Below are 18,629 nucleotides of genomic sequence, written 5' to 3'. Positions count from 1 at the left end.
TAAATGAAGTGTTTTTTAATCGAGTAATCTTACCACTTCTGTGCTACCACTATTCGTACCGCTTCTTCTTCTGATTATTTACTTAATCCTTGAAGATGTTTAAGTGTGAATGGACAGATTTTGCATAGCGTTAATTGCGATTTGTAGAGAAATTTTCGAGCATGCACCGTGAAGCTCAAATGGCATTATCCTTAGAATCGGCAGACACGTGTTTAGATACCTGATATTTAAGTCAATGTTTCAGTGTATGAGTGACATTTAAGAATATTAATGATGGTAGGAATTCTTGAAATTTTTAGAAGGAGTAAATTCTTGTTTATTTTTTATTGTTATTATTATTTTTTCAATGTAGAACCCTTAGGAAAATTTGCCATAGGTTTGCCATAAAAAAATGCCATAGGATATTCCTATGGGGTTTTGCCTATGGTAAAATTTTGCCATACACTTTTGCCATATACGTATGGCAAAATTTTGTCATACATGTATGGCAAAAGTGTATGGCAAAATTTTGCCATAGGCAATACCCCATAGGAATATCCTATGGCATTTTTTTTATATGGCAAATTTTTGCCATACATGTATGGCAAAATTTTGCCATAGGCAAAACCCCATAGGAATATCCTATGGCATTTTTTTGTATGGTAAAATTTTGCCATACATGTATGGCAAAATTTTGCCATAGGCAAAACCCCATAGGAACATCCTATGGCATTTTTTATATGGTAAAATTTAGCCATACATGTATGGCAAATTTTGCCATAGGCAAAACCCCATAAGAATATCCTATGGCATTTTTTTATATGGCAAATTTTTGCCATAAAACTAAGATGTGCTACAGTTTATGAAGAAATATTTTTCCATAGGCTCTGGTACACCTTTGCCATACAGCTATGGCAACATTTCTCGTTGATATTTTACCATACATTAAAAAATAATTACTTACAAGAATCTTTCGCAATGGATATGCAAAACTTAATGATTGTAGAATAAATATATATCCACAAAGCTTTTTTCAAAATTTCTTTGATAAACTTCCCTGTTTTACTTGCAGAATCCCTTTTGAATGCTGTTCTTATTCAAATAAATTTCAAACGGTTAATACTAATCGTTAGAAATTGGGTCCGGTGGTCAGAGCGAGTGGGGAAAATATTGGTTATGTTGATTAGGAACAAAATATATTGAGTACAGGCAACCAATATTTGTTAAAGCTGCAAAAAACAAGAAAATAGAAAGTGGGTCCGGAGGTCGGAGCGAGTATAAAAAACGTTAAATTTGATTGATTGGTATCATAATTAGTCAGACAAGCGTCAAATATTAGAGGAACCTAAGAGAAAGCGAAGTAAAATAATGGTTCGTTGGTCGGAGCGAGTATGAAAATTTTTTAAATTTTGATATGTGATACTAAGCTAAAAATTAAAAACTACTAAAACAATAAAATACTATGAAAACTCAAAAGATAAAGAGTGGGGCGGTGGTCGAAGCGAAATTAGTTTAAAATAGACCAAACGGGACAAAAGCCGAATATGTAACTGTGAACAACCAGTGGTGGCAAGTGAACAAAATTTTATCTATATAAAAGATGGTATTAGACTATGAAAAGCTAAGAATGGAAAACAGGCTAAATTAGTTGATTCCCTATTAGAGAGGGACATAAAACTCAGAAAATTTATGTTGAGTTCTGTTAAGCTCAGTTAGAAAAGAGAACGCAATATAGAAACATTGGTAAATACAAAACTTGTTTAAGGCATGATTAAAATAGGTAAAATTAGTAATTGCTATTGACAAATTGACACTTGGTCAGGGATAGTAAATAAAAATTAATTCGGTATAGGGAATCGGTATGACGAAAAAGTTGTAAGCTTAAGGAAAGATTAAATTGTTAAAAAGCATTTTTAGTAACAGCAACAAATGATTTGGCCAGGGACTGTCCCGTTAATGATATTGAAGCAAAAAAATTGTCAAACAGTAATCCAGCAAATCTAGTTAAGTGATGACCCTAAGTTATGTATAAATTTGCAACAGAACATTGTACAAATATATGTGGATACTTAAGAAATATTAGTTGTAAGATAGTAAAACACAGAGACATGATAAATAAACAATTTAATGGCAAGCAAAAATTAAACACCAAATAGAAATATAAAGCCCTAACATATGTAAGATAATGTAAAAAAACATTGCAATAACCCAAGTGGAATTAAAATCAAAAACTAATGAGAATGTAAACACAGACTTTGATATTGATATATGGCAGCAATAAAATGAAATTGTCACCGAACAAGTTGAAGGAATTAAAAAAATTTTAATTATTAAAGAAATGATGGATCAGGCTTAATAATTAGCACTTAACTGCGTTTTTCATCATGAGATTGTTTACAAATTGCTATGGGAAATAGAACACCATTAATAATGGAAAAGTGATGTGACTTTAAAAATTTATATAAAATCAGAGGGAGGGGATAAAATAAAAAGCAAGATGTCGTTTAATCAGAAACAGTTGGGAAAAATAAATATAAAAATTTTAGATAAAAATATAAACTGCAAGATATTAATTAAAGTTGTAACGTATCAAGCTATATTAAGAAACAGTTCTATGTTTTATTAAAAAAACGTTTATTTCACACCACAACACATACATTAACAAATATAAAGTACCCGTAACAGGATAGTGAAAAGATCATAAAACAACAAGAAAAATCCGCAACGGGATATAATGAAACTCACCCGTAGCGGGATAGATAAAATATTATAGAACAAACTAGATAAAGTGCCCGTAACGGGATATATGAGAACCTAAATTCCACACAAAACTAATTCTAAAAAATCAACAACTCTCTGGTGTTCTAGTTTTATCGTCTGCTTTTATTTTTTTAAATTTATCTCTTTATATGTTAATTTTTTTTATTTATGCTTTTGCCAGCCCGTTATTTTTTTAATATTTTTACTTTTATTCATGCTTTTGCAAACCAATTATCTTTCTTATATTTTCAGACTTTTATAAAGTGTACCAAGTCAGCGTTAACAAACGGCAAAATTTAACATAGCGAAAACCTATACCCAATCGCGACATATTTTGAAAAGATACAAATAATAAAAGTACCAGACCACCGGAAATTAGAAACTTAATAAATTCAGATAGATAATCACATAGGCGTTCGCAACAAAATGTTTTTGACCAAGAATGAGATCGAAAAAATATTAAAATAAGTAGCCAAAGTTAGCGAAAGATTCCACTTGTAGTGGATGACACGTTAATATGACGGTCTGATACTCTAAGCCTAAATCAATGGAACATCGAACTTCAAACACTCGAAAAGGAGAAAATTGGCCATCCGGAGGCCGGAAAAGACTCACCTGGAATGCCTTGTGGGATTACAAGTTGAATTTAATTAACTTCGGGGTGAAAAAAATGGATATTTATTTCTTTTAGAAGATGTTTTTGAGGACTCCATAGAAGTTGTTTTTCGTTGGTGGAGATCTAGATCAGCTTTTCCCTATGGTATACTGCCATACAAATCTTGATGGTTACCATTGGCCTATGGTATACTGCCATACAAATTTCTATGGTTGCCATAGGCCAATGGTGATGTGCCATACAAATCCTTATGGTTTCCATTGGCGTATGGTATACTGCCATAGAAATCCTTATGGTTACCATTGCTCTATGGTATACTGCCATACAAATTTCTATGGTTGCCATAGGAGAATGGTGACGTGCCATATAAATGCCATACAGGTCTCTATGGTTACCATTGGGCTATGGTATCCTGCCATATAAATTTCTATGGTAGCCATAGGCTTATGGGGTTATGCCATACAAATCTCTATGGTAACCATAGTCGTATGGTATCTTGCCATACAAATTTCTATGGTAGCCATAGGTTGCCATAGATTACCATAGGCTTCTCTATGGCAAATTTTCCTAAGGGAATATATTTTTCGTTACATTCCACAGAAGATACTTTTACTAATTAAGCCAGACTATTGGAATAGAATTCTATAATAATATGCTAGTCGTTACTTTTACTGATATTTTAAAAATTAGGTGGCGAAATAAAAGAAGTGCTCATTTTTGTAAACAATTTGTATTCTTTTAATAAATAATAATAATAAATTTAAAAATAAAATCAAGTTAAACGAAAGAAACAATGAAAAATGAAAAAATACGATAACCGAAACTGATGTCTTCAGGGGTTACCAGCTTTACTGTCTTATGTATTCTATATTTTGTATTGTATTCTCTTCCTGGACTTTGGCAGAACCTTTGGGATACAGAAAGAGCAATTTAAACATTTGTCGTGTGCTCTCGATAGAACAGATTTTGCATTTATGGCTTCCGGAGCTGGTACCCCCTGAAGATGTCAGCTTCAGTTGTCGTATTTTTTCATAATTTCCATTTTTTCATTGTTTCTTTTGTTTTAATTGCTTTTGAATTTTCAGCTGCATGGCGTGTCTTTCCACTGGAACTATTGTTTTTAATTATTTTGAATTCTTTTCTTAATATCAAGTTAGACGAGTTTCTTTTATTCACAATAATTTTGGATTAATGAGCAAAATCATTCTCAAAATGCTTTGGAATTCATTTATTATCATTATTATTATTTTTTTAATATCTTCCCTCGGGCGTTGAAAAGCCGATCCAAATAAGATTTGTAGGATCCAAATAAGATCCTAAATAAAGCATTAACGAATTCCCTTCTTAGTGAACTTTTTTAAGGGAACTAACATGTGTTTGTGTTACATTGCCAGGAAAACCGCGAAAAAACCCTCTCTCTAAGCTCGATGGCAAGGAAGACTCTAGTCCATGATCTGACAACCATCGTCTGTGGGACTCGAATTCTCGATCCTCTCATTGGAGGCGAGCGCTCTATCCTGAATTTTATCAGGGCTTGCAAAGTTTCGATCTTGTAGAGATGTAACACAGAACTACAATTTTTCTTTTTTTTTCTTTTGTGTTTGGTACTAGAAATTTTGAATCTGATTTGGATGATATTAGGGGATTAAAAAATAACTGTTATTAAAAAGAGGGGGCAATTCATACGAGTAAAAGAATTGAGAATTACTATTTATGGCTCTCTACTTCGAAAATAGGGCATTGTGTCAATGAGAACTTATGATCAGAATTTTTTGAACTACAACATATTAAATGCTTAAATAATTTGACACAGAATTAATTTCCATAAGACTTTTGCGGGGACCTTTATTTCTCATCTCGGATTTGATGAAATTTCTGATTTTCTTGATAAAATTTTTTAGACAAAGCTTGCACTTCGAATAATTAATGTTTCCTTAACCTTTGCAAAAGAAGCAAATTTTTTTTAATACCTATTATTATATAAAAAAAAAAACTATATAGAAGATTTAGTATGATTTACGCTTGATATTTCGGATACCTTGGTATTGTGAGATGTTTAATAGAGAATTCTAATGTTTTTATTTTTTTAACCTCACTTTTGGACTAGAGTTTTGTTGTCCAAGAGGACAAAACACTCCAGATGTTTAATACGAGATGCGAGGTCGTAAGTACAAAACACTCTAGATATTTAATACGAGAAAAAAATAGTTTTATTAAACGAAAGAATACTGCTTAAACTAAAGAATATATAATTATCTCCGTTAAAATCGAATAAATTTAGGAAAAAAAGAAAGAAAAAAAGAGAAGAAAACGAAAAGATATACACTTATTGAAAAAAAAATTCTCATTAGATTTTAACTTTTGAATAAAACATTTAATTATTTAACTAACAATTATTTAAATTGATTAATTTCTCATTTACTTATATATTAAATTAACAATAGATACATTGAATTTTTCTTAGAAATAATAGATTGTCTTGAAAATTTGATAAAATGTCAAAAGTTCCTCTCCAAAAGATTTTGTAATTGCCATAACTGTTCAATATGTCCTTATAGTTCGTTCATTTAAATATGACATAAATTCATGTATTTATTACCAATTTATTGCCGATTGCTTCATGTATAAGAATAACGAGCAATGCTTTTAATTGATGTAGTTTTCCTACCTCAGGGAGAATGACAGAATATTCGCCTTTAATTGTTCGAGATTATGAATGGTTATTATTATCGTTTTCCGCGTATAATTCATTCTTCGAAAATCACGCTACTTATCAAGATGCTCTTGTGTAAGCAGTGCTTAACTCCCTGAGGTTTTGCTTTTTTTATATCCTCGTTTGCGAAGCGTCATCAGTAGTTTTATTTCACGTAAGTTGTTTTTTTTTATGTTCTGAAGTACCGATTCCTCAAACAATGTGACTGATTTATTTTTCTGCTTATGAATAGGTTGTAGTATTTTCTCGACGATTGTTCCATTTTTTTACCTCTTAATGTTAATTTTGTTTAAAATTTTATTTCGCGTAGTGATGTTAAATTATTACTTGCAAGCAATATTAGACACAAATATATTTTTTAATAAAAATTCACGGACGTTAAGAGTTTTTGTTACTTTCAATTTTATAGTGTTTGACAAGTTCTTGGCTCAGGTAAAATCAGCAGCACGTGTTAATTTTTGAACTTAGAGAACAAGAAATTCCAAATGGCGATTCAATATTGCAGACAAGTCTTTGAAAGATTGTTTTGTTTAAGCTTGAGACAAATTTGATTATTTTTACGAATATTTCGAGGTAAATTAAATGGTTAATTTAGCTGTGAGAGCAAAGATTCTTAGAGGATGGGATATGTAATAAAATGGCTGATTATGTAACGATGGTTAGTCATTAAATAAAAGTTGTCGAAATTGTGATTAAAAATAATGATTAGTATTTTTATCTTAATATCTATCGAAGTCTGTCGAACCACTAGTTAGGATAATGGGATGAAAAACTTCAAAACCTGTTTGGTTGTCTGATGACATTTGGAAGAATTTCTAATACTCACCTTTATCCCTTTGACGATGATGAGACACCGGTGCTCCTTTTATATATTTTTTTTTCTAGCGTACTATTTACAAGTGAAAATACATTTTGGTATTTTTTAATTATAAAAAACAGCCTATTAGTTAATTAAAAAAATTGCTAGATTATCCGAATTACATTTGTGCTAAAATCTAAAAAAAAAAAAAATAGTTTTAATTTTTTTCCATTCATATTTAAAAATTTATTAATAATTGATTTTGTAAATCAAAGAAATTACAATGATGAATTAGATGTTTCTCTTAGATCTAAATATACTCAAATAAGTGAAAAATTGATAATATTATAGTTTGGCAGTGGGCAGTGTTCGGAAGATTTTACCTTTAACGGAGAAAAGACACCGGTATTTCATATTTTAACCTAAATTAATACAAAATAAGGAAAAAAGTTTGAAAAATATGTTTAAAAATTCCGCGTCAAAGGGTTAATTTTCAATAATTCTTTCTTCACACAAATTGGTTTCGATGTTTTCAGTTCCTCCTTTCATCAATAGTGGTTTTTAGACTTCGATAGCACTAATAGTTTTTCCTCGCTCTCAATTAAGATAACCGAAGTCAAGAAATCGTTTAGAAATTTATTCATTTTAAGGACTGTCAGTAAAACAAAGAATAATTATTATTACTAAGTTCTTACTTTATCCCTCTCTCTCTCTCACTATATATATATATATATATATATATATATATATATATATATATATATATATATATATATATATACACAGTCCAGTCACATTAATGTGACCACCACCTACTTTCGACGTCAAAGTGAAATAACCAATCGCAGAGTGTAGGTGGCAGCACATTACAGTGTAGTGCATATATTGGATGTCCTAGGGCATCGAAAAGCATTTCAGTCGTTGGCGCAATGCAGAAATGTAGCGATTTATCCGACGTCCAAAAGGGCATGATCATTGGCTTTCGGGCCAAGGGTTGAAGCATTTCGGAAACGACTGATTTTGTGAACTGTTCGCGTACCGCCGTGGTAAAAGTATACCGTGCATGGCAAAATGGCACTATACAAAACAAGCGGCGTGGCACATGTGGTGCACCACAGGCAAAAGATGGCAGAGGCGAATGAAGGCTACGGAGATGCGTTCAGACGAATAGGCGTGCAACTGCTGAGCAACTGACCGTCCAGATGAAAAAAGGGGCTACCAAGAGTGTATCCTCAACAACTGTTCAGCGAACGTTGCTGCGCATGGGCCTCAGCAGCAGACGCCTGGTTAATGCACCTATGCTGACTGCTGTTCATCGGTGACAAAGGCTGGAATTTGCACGCCAGTACCGCAACTAGACGTCCACAGAGTGGCAACAGGTGGCTTTTTCCGATGAATCATATTTTATGCTCCATGGGACAGATGGACGTTGGCGTATACGGCGTGAAGCGTCTGAAAGCAACACCCTGCAACAATTGCCGGAAAGCTGCAGGCTGGAAGAGGGAGCGTTATGGTTTGGGGAATGTTTTCCTGGCATTCACTGGGTGCACTCATCATTGTGGAAGGCACGATGGATCAGTACAAGTACGTATCTGTCCATGCGGACCATGTCCACCCCTACTTGCAAATGATTTTTCCTCAGAATGATGGCATCTACCACCAGGATAATGCGAGGTGTCATACAGCTCGCAGTGCATGTGAGTGGTTCGAAGAGCACCAGGATGAATTTACCGTACTCCCCTGGCCGGCAAACTCACCGGATTTGAACCCAATCGAGAATCTGTGGGACCACCTCGATCGGGTTGTTCGTGACATGGATCCTCAACCGCGTAATCTAGCACAGCTGGCCACGGCACTGGAGTCGGCATGGCTCAACATCCCAGTGAACACTTTCAGAAACCTAATTGACTTTCTCCTGCACGTCTCGTAGCGGTCCGCTCTGCCTAAGGTGGTTATTCTGGCTTTTGACAGGTGGTCACATTAATGTGACTGGACTGTGTATATATATATATATATATATATATATATATATATATATATATATATATATATATATATATATATATATATATATATATATATATATTATATTATATTATATTATATTATATTATATATATATATATATATATATATATATATATATATATATATATATATATATATAAAACAATATTGTTTAATTTTTTATTATGTAGTAAAATACTTAACATTTACTAAATATAAAAAATTAAGACATAAATTATATGTTTTTTTGTACCATTTATCTTTTTCAGTGATCATGACAAATTAAGTTCACTTAGAAACCGATCACAACCATATATCGCTGTTTTTCGAAGCTTTTCAGTCAAGGAAAATAAAATAAAAACCGTAGTTTAAGCCCCTTATACTTGAAGCAATGCGATGATTTTAAGCTATATATATAATCTTACCGCGAAGAATTATCTGGGCTTTAGAACAGACAAATAACTTTAATATTTTAGAAGATATTAAACTTTTTTCAAAAAAAAAATCGCAAATTTGGCGACATTTTCCCACCTAGATGAAAATTTTCAAAATCACTTCCTTATTCTCAGTTTTTGCAAATTTTTATGAACCCAAGTAATGCAGCATTGGAGTAAGTCTTTAAATATTTAAAAAATTGGACCACAAACGCTTTTCCTTTTCACAAAACTGTGGCTTTTCACCATACTGATGTTTTGCGTCATTTTCAAAATAAGCGTTGACAGCGCTGGCTTTAGATAGGCTTAACTTGATCTAACAGTCATAAGTAAAAGTTGGAAACTCACAGCAGTTATAAAAATAGCATATTATTCACAAAAAAGCATCATTTCTTGTAAAGACGGAACCTTCGAAAAACAGCCTAAAGACTAACTAGACTAGACAACTAAAAATATAGAAACATTCTTTAGGATATATATGTATCCTAAAGAAACTCAAACTATATAGGCACAGGTGGTTAATTTCTAAGGATTCATATCAAATGGCTATGTAATACGTGATTTAAAGGTTTGTATGATTAGCTGCTGAGCGAATTAAAATAATGCCAGAATTCTGGACATTATTATAAAAATAATATTTTGTGCGTTGAAATCTAAAAGGCTTTGAAAAAGGTTTAAGGGACAAAAATGATTAGTTTGTGCTAAATACGTAAAAGTGGAATAAAAAGAATGCAATTAGCGACCGCAGGCATTCTGGCGTAAATTGTGATTACGGTATATGATAGTCACCATGAAAGTTGCGTGCTTACAGCGTTCATATTTTTGAATCAGGCCCTGACCACACATCTTGTTATACTTTGAGAAAAAAGAAAGGTGTTAGAGTAATTTATTCTGTTCCTTCGTCTCAACACAGATGAGAAATTCTTTATTTATTGGAGGGCACCGTGCGTTCTGTAGGCGCAATTAAGGCATTGCTCATACCGCTAGTGGAGAGCTAGAGCTCGTGAGTTCGATCCAGGCAGCCAAATAAACAACCTGCGTGGACACGCAGCAAGGTGCATATAAATTTAAAGTGATTGAAAGTCCTTTCGTTGTGGTGTAGAAGTTTGAAGAGTGAGGTTAAATCCCAAAATTGTTTTGGCCTATCAGCTCTCTCTAAATGTTGATTATCACCTATCACCTTCCTCTAAATATTGACTGTTTTCTATTTCTTTTCTCTTTTTTTTTTTGCTTAAAAAACCATGAGTTGTTACTAATAAGCATAGGTAATACTGAATTTCTTAGTTTTTATTTCTTTATTTTTCAAAAAGAACAGATATTTGAAGAATTTAAATAGGAGTACATATTTATTTCTTTTTAATTGGAATCTCTGAAAATTGAAAACGTTGATAATCAAATTTGAAAACTCTATTGTTCATCTTTACATTGACTGTAAGTGCTTTCAATTAAAGCCTTGTGCTTTCAATTAAAGCATGAATGTTTTCAGAGGTCCGCTTTCAAGCAAATGTTCAAACTATTTCTTAATGAGAGGATCCGGAAGACAGATCCCTGTTCAACCCGAAGTATGACGAGAAAGCTCTTCAACTATAATTTTTTTTATTTACTTAGTTTTTTTTTATCTCGTGATTCTTTGTCTGAACTATGGTTTCGTATACGTTTTCAATTTCGATTTTTGTATACGTTTTCAATTTCGACATTCGCTAGACAAACTTCCTGCAAACACAAAATCACAACTAAAAAACTATCTGCACCCAATTAATTAACTTTCATAACATGTTTCAACCATTTCGTCGTCACCTCTATTTGGCGAAATTTGTTTGAAAATCACGGATTTTTTAAAGAATGATTTAACTTTTATGAAAACTTTTATTCGCCTGATATTGATTCCTATCACAGGAATGAGTTTGATAAAAAAAACGAAAAAGCTAAAAATAGAAATCCAAAAATTTTATGAGCAAGAACACTTTTTAAATAATTAGAAAAATGCAAAACAACAAAAAAGAAAAAAGTGCCTGTAGGAAACATTTATCTATAGAATGTTATCAACATTTTTCTAAAAATATCAATGTGAGATTTATTTAAAATTTGTGAGTAATATGCATATTAATGTGTCAGTTTTAGATCACGCGAATACGAATCTCGATATTTAATTTTAAAATCGCATGATTACGAATCTCGATGTTTGATTTTGAAATCGCATGAATACGAATCTCGATGCTGGTTTTAAAATCGCGTAGAATACAAATTCAATATTTGACTTTCGCGTGAATACGAATTCCGTTGTATAATTTCAAAGTCACTTGAACACAAACACTGGCTTTTTTACGCGATATATGCTAAAATATCGTGAAAATAACAAACACGATGTGCGATTTTAAATCAGGTGAATGTAATTTTAAATCGTGTTTGCATAGGTAGGATAAAGCACTGAAACGAATAAGCGAATAATTTCTCTTTCTCGGAAATTTGTAAATGATGAATTTTCATCGAAAAAGCGGATTTTAAAAAAAAAAATTGAATTGAAAAAAAGAAAAACGCAGAAGATTCTCAACCAGTATCCCTGAAAGTCAAATGCAGAAAAGTCGCGGGATGAGTGCGGCTGCACGCAGCAGAGAAAGAAATTCTCATATTCTCTGCCAGAGAGATCTGAGCGTTAAGATAAGATAATTTTGATAGTTTTTTTTCTTCTTTTTTTTTTGTAAAACTAAAAAAAAAAAAATACCGCCATTGTGGCGAATTTTCCGCGAACGGTGTTCGTATATTACTGTCATTAGCTTTTTATTGTTGTTCTTTTCTATTTTCTTTCGAATATCCCCATTGAGGGGAGAAATTACCAATTTAGGGGAAATCACCCCTGGGAACTACTGGGTTAAATTCTGGTGGCATTTTTACCATGGCTATTAAAAAAAGAGCACTGGACAACGGAGTCAGATGCTTGGCCATTGTTGGGTTATGAGTGATGTGTTTAGGGCATTGTTTACCAGCAAAAGTTGTTGTGGCTAATCCTCCAACTGTCTTGACGAGGTCAGACAAGATCCATTAGACCGTTAACACTCAAAAAATCAAGAATCAGAAGGGGGAAATCGTGTAAGCCTTCCTTGGAAAGATCCAAGCAGGGGCAGGATGTTTTCTGCAGAAGCTTGCCGAGCTTGAAATTTAGAGCAGACTGCCATTTGCCCTTAAAGAACGAAAAAATCCTCCACTTTCCAATCTTGAAAATACCGTTTGTCAGGTTCTGTCACAGTTGAGAAAAACCGAAAAGCCCGTCACTTTGGTAGCAAACCAGTGGTGACAGGGCCATCTACTCCTTTAAAATTTCAGTTTTAACCTTAGATTGATGCTCTGAGTAGGTAAGCGCCTAAGAGTGACTACAACTCAAAGTATCCTGATAATTTTCAATGGGGTTCAGACCTGTAGAGCGTGCTGCTGTGAGGCGGTGAATACCCTCGTAACTATTCATAGCTCCATTTCGAAGCACTTAAGTACGGTCAGTATATTGAAGTGCAAAAAGTCAAATTTAAACTATAGCTGGCTCGATGCCTGGCATGAACGGCTTGCTGAGTACTGGATTGGTAATACTGGCTCGACGAGGTTCACGAGATGTATTTCGGTTAACTTCAGAGTTAAGCAACGTTTTAAAGTTTAATTCAATGTTTACGTATTTTAGGAAACATTATTTAGGATAAACTAACCAGTGAAGGAACACTTAATCTTCGCTTGCCTTTTAAAAAATCATATTAATTTCAAAATTCGTAATTTTAGCTAAATGACAGTGTCAACATATTTGTTACTAATTGCAAATTATGTAAAAAAAATTGTAGAGAACTTACATAATATTGTTTTACAGTTTTGGAGGTTCAAATAACAAGTAGTAAGAAGACCAAGTGAAGGAACAGCTCTTACCAGTGAATGAACACCCAGTAAAGGAACACTTAATTTTGGTTATTTTTTAATGCTCTTTATGAATTTGTAAGACATAGAAATATTTAAAAACAAGCCTAATTCTTAAAATTATAACATGTAAATACTTGGAAAATGTTAACTTTTTTTAAAAATCATGAATTGAAGATTAAAGTGTCAACATATTAACACACTGTTCATTCACTGGGAAATCTATGCCCAGTAAAGGAACATGCCTGTTCCCGGGTTAGAAGTTGTTTTTCGTATTTTTAGCATACTTTTGATGCGAAACATCAACAAAGGTACAAGAAAATTCAAGTTTATCTTTTATTTTCATTAACTTAGAAAAAAACACAGTAAAGGGACATTTGTTCCTTCACTGGTTTTTCATCGTTTGGTGATCCAGTGAATTAACACCCCCTAATCTCAGTACTTTATTATGCTATGATGCTTAAAAAATAAAACGTAGCTTCAATAACTACATTTTGAATTATCTTTTTCACTGTGAGAAAAATAAAACTATTACATGCAATTAATTCCACTTCAAACATATAAATACAAATACTCACCTTATAATTTTTTCGAAGAAACAAGGTGTTGCAGAGATATTAACAAATTCAAAATTTTTTCCAGAGAAGTTTATTTGACCAAGTAATCCAAAACATTGCTAGATGACTTCTTATTGTTTGTCAGTAAGCTATTGTTACCAATCAATCTAAAGAAAAACTTTCAAATTCTTATTTTTAATCAATATATATAAAATGTTCCTTCACTGGGTAGTGTTCCTTCACTGGTTGGTTTACCCTATTAAGTAAACAGTTATCCAAAACAGTTGATGTAAGACTCTATATGTGTTAGTGTTTAATAAAAAATTATACAAAACCCTATTAATAAGTTAATTTCATTATAAATTTATGCCAACCCCAATGTTTTAAATACATGTCAGTTTCCATTTGAACAGTTCACACAAAACTTTATTATATGTGTTAGCTTATACTTGGAGATTTATGTAAAATTCCCACAACCATTAATAATGTCCTTACTTTTTTTCCCTTGTGCAATGTATTCGTTCTCTTAATTTACATAATTCCTAAATGCAAGAGTTTCTAAGTATTTCCTTGTTTTACTAGACAAGATGAAAAGTTGACAGCTTCATATTGTCTTCGAATTAATGTATTTACCTGGAATGAAACAAGTTTAAATGATTATTTTTAGTTTTCATGATACACTAATATTTATCTTTAACAAATTGATATTATAAAGGCATAGTTTCAAGATTTTTTTTAATAATATTATTATCACTAAATGAGTGTGGTATATTTTTTCCTTGATCTGAACGTGAAAAGAATTGGCGAATTAAATAATTTTTTTTTAATTGAGATGTTGTTAGATTCAATATACTGAACCATACATTTTTGGAGAGTTACATCATAGGTTAAACGTGTTACAACAAGGCCAGAGATTACAAAACGTGAGGTTAATATATTTCACGTGTTCAAACATCAAGGAAGAATTGAGTAACTTGACAACAGAATTGAGTAACTTGAGTTACTAGAGAAAGAAAAAGTATTCTTTGAGTTAAGTTGAGTTTGAGGTAGAACTATGGGATATCTCCATTTTTTGTAGGAATTTTTTTTTTCTTATTGAGTAGTAAAATTTCCCTGTTATTTTTTAACTGTTGAGCTGGGTCTAAATAAAAAGACTCACTGCAATCCTTTTTTGTCTATCCGCTTAACAATAAAAATTTTTTTTTTTTTTGCAAAAATCAAAACTTCTTTACGCACTTGAGTCTCTTTGAATGGAACTCATATGATCAAAATTTTCACAGTTTTTAACCAGTTTAATCAGGGCCAAAACAATAACAATTATAATTTTTTGTTATGTTTTTATGTGTGTTCATGGATAAAACATCCGAGCCTCTTTAAATAAAACTACAATACACTCTAAGAAATTTCCCTACTAGATTATACTCAGTGACCGGTTTAAGATGTTAGTCACTGACTGTAAAAATGAATTTAAGATCGTAAATAAATATATCATAACTATAAAAATACTGGTCTGCCCGTAAATTTTGTTCTCGTTTAATATCTGCCGACTCACGTTAATCAATTTTATGCTTGTAAAAGGTATGTTCTATTCGATCTTTGACGTTAGTTGAGATTCAGACGATATATTTTCCGGATTACGGAGAGCCGTGAAACGAAGCGAAATAGTGTAGTGCTGCGATTTGTCGAGAAATGAGAGAGTTGCATGTTTATCAATATATAAATATTCGAGAGAGATGCTCCTTGGCGCGGGTTGGATTCAAACCCTTAACCTTTGTGTAAGTAGTGTGATGTTGTAACCACCATGGGTGCACTCGCCCGAATTCAGTTACGGAGCACTTTATATAACAACCGTGTAAATTAACAGTCAACTCTACTAATTTCACATTACAATTACGATTCAGGACTTTTTTACTCAATGAAAGGAGCTGTCTGTACAAATTAATGCTCAACTCAACTAATTATGCTGAAGTTCGTTACCATTACAGGGTCTGAACTTTTTTGCTCAATGAAAGGAGGTGTCTGTACAAATTACCTCCCAAATCAACTAATGTTGCTGAAGATCGTTACAGTTACAGGTTCTGGACTTTCTTACTCGATGAAAGGAGCTGTCTGTAAAAATTAAGGCCCAACTCAGCTAATTTTGCTGAAGATCGTTACAACTACGGGTTCTGGGCTTTTTCCTCAAAAATGGGTGATGACCGAATAAATTAGCAGTCAATTCTCCGAATTTCAATGGAAATTTCTTAAAATGTAAATAATTAAAATCGTTTTTCACATTATCAATTAGAAGTCTCTTATAGTTCACTAAGTACATTCAAAGTCCAGAATCTCCCAAGCCCAAGAATCACTATCAAAGCTTTTATTTATGTGTAACAAAAGCGAAAATAGAAGCCTTACAAAATGTTTTTTCTTGTAAGAAGCTTTTCTTTTCGTTATTGATTACCTTATTCCCCCCCTTAATATTTCAAATATAATTGTATTGAAGAAGTACGATGCAAGGCATATAAATAGGAAAATGAATAAATAGTATAAAATATTTTTACTCAATATGAAATTTGGTAGTTTTTTAAACATATCTCATCGTGACCTTATTATTTAGAGTGCTTCATGTTAGAGCCAATCGACCTTAGTAAAATGATTAAGTAAATAAAAACTGAGATTTAAAAAAAAAATTGTTTTTTCTTTTAAAGCTGCCGTTTTATTAAATTGAAAAATAATAATAAAAAGAATTTGGCTTGCCAACTGTGATAGTAATATCAGAACATTAATACTGAAATATATCGATTGAATTCAAGTATCGTGATAAATCGCGATATTTCTCAATTGACATAATTTTAGATGGGTTTATAAGTTTATATAATTATCATTATTGATAACGCTTGAAATATTGTCGTATTCGATATTTTATAGCTTCGATTAAACGTGTGAATAATTAATAATTTCTCCAACATTAATTGTATTGTGGTCGATAATTGTTGAGGCATTATCGCTGTCGTTAACTATCACATACTCATTGCTTATCGTAAGATAATGTTCAGCTTGTAATGTAAGATAAAGTAATGTAATGTAAGATAATGTAATTGCTTATGTAAGATATGTAAGATAATGTTCATATCATATCGTGAAAATAAATTTTGAATTATCGTTATTGTGGTATTAAAAAAAAAACGATATTTTACGATATATAGACAAATTGCTATGTTATATTCGTCACTATCATATTCACAAATCCTTCATTTTTTACCACAAGGAAATTGGACACAGAATATGCTCAAATTCAGGTTATAGTGAAGCTAAAAATTGATTTCAATTAATGAATTTATTTTATACGAATAAAAAACTATGTAACCACAAAACTATAAAACGAATAACCGCAAAAACACATTGTAAAAGACTATTAACGGTGACCTTGGTCTAACTATTATGTAGTTTTTCTTGTAGGAAAGATGAGCAAGGTAAAGGCTTAGGTGAGAATTGCAAATTGCTAGTATTTCCCGTTCATTTGCAATTTTTTTTTTAAATATTGAACTTAAGAGGTCAGAATGTTTTGCAATAGAATAATATGCTTGCATTGTTGCAATATTTCTTCATGATCGCACTCTTTTTAAAACTCAGTACATATATATATATATATATATATATATATATATATATATTATATTAAATTCGGTATTTTAATTTTTATTTCCTCTTCTTTGAATTAGCTATATTAATACAATATTTGAAAGCACTCCTTTTTGCGAATATAATCTAGTGAGCTGTTGACGAGATTATAGTTTTTGCTCATTTCGTTTTCGAATTTTTAATTTAATTTTTTTCTTAAATTTTTAATATTTCTTAATCTTCCTCTTCTAAGAACAGGGCCGGCGCTAAGCATTCGCCACCTCACCAAATGCAATAAAATCGTAAATTCGGTTGAGAAAAAAAATTCTGCTCTGACGAAAGTATTAACGAATGATTTTTTCTACCGAAAAGAATGTATTCCCCTCGATCCTGATAAGAAAAAAAAACGAACAAATGGAATTTTTTTGAAAAAATTCTGCATTTTATATCTACGTTACCGATAAGAGTAATTTCCGTTAGATATGCCGCGTAAACAATTAGAATTATTTTAAGTTCAGATAATCTAATCTTAGAAACAAGAGAGATTGTGTAATCATGAGACTAACTACCGTAAAATACAGATTACCACGTTCGTTGCTGTATCACGCGATATTGCGTGACGAAATTCTTTCCTGCAATTAGTGTTAATAAAACAGATTAAGCAGTAGCAAGATGCATATTATCATCCAATTAGTTCTCCGGATGTTTTCTGTGGCAAATAACATAGACAATAACGTGACAATAACATGTTGTCGCTTCAGGTTTATCCTTATGTTACTGCTCTATTCTAATAAGCTATCAAAAATTAACCCCAACATATTTCTTCTCCTCAAAGACAATAAAACAACTAGATTTTTAATCTTCTCTCCCATTCATTCCATTCCATCCCTTCTACAAAATGGCTCTCGATTTGAATTTGAATATTTCAATTAATAGTAAACTCCTACAGTTGAACCTCCATTTAACGAAGTTGCTAAATCACGATAATAAGTTACTAATATGTAAAATTCGTTAAGTAGAAAATAACCTTTTGAAATACTTAAACAACACAAAACAGGTTTTAAATTCATAAACACTGGATATAATTAAAAAAGCATTCGATACACCATTATCTTGTAAACTAGTATCTACTATTTATTCTGTAAATCTTAACCATAAAAGAAATCTGCATGGAAATCAGGAATGGAGCAAAACATTATCCAGTGTTACACTATCATGCTACATACATTTTTAACTAAAAAAGCTAACTTTATGTATAAAATTATAGCTG

At 31.8% G+C, this 18,629-nt stretch overlaps 1 protein-coding gene across 6 annotated transcripts in view; it reads left to right on the top strand.

Annotated features, from left to right (window-relative positions):
* The window catches only part of LOC107451910 (diacylglycerol lipase-beta), a 76,091-nt gene that overhangs the window by 5,870 nt on the left and 51,592 nt on the right, over positions 1 to 18,629 (top strand). The window contains exon 1 of one of the 6 annotated variants that reach the window (XM_071183162.2): positions 6,011 to 6,222. The exons of 4 other annotated variants lie outside the window; for them this stretch is intronic. The gene's annotated coding sequence lies outside the window, so the exon portion shown is untranslated. Of the gene's footprint in view, positions 1 to 6,010; positions 6,223 to 18,629 lie in introns of those variants that run through there. One more of the 6 variants, XM_071183157.2, reaches the window with a different exon arrangement.

The sequence above is a fragment of the Parasteatoda tepidariorum genome, chromosome 7, assembly GCF_982258835.1.
Source record: "Parasteatoda tepidariorum strain Cologne lab strain chromosome 7, Ptep-v5.0, whole genome shotgun sequence".
In the NCBI taxonomy this organism is placed as follows: Eukaryota; Metazoa; Arthropoda; class Arachnida; order Araneae; family Theridiidae; genus Parasteatoda; species Parasteatoda tepidariorum.
This window is presented reverse-complemented; position numbering and strand designations above follow the sequence as displayed.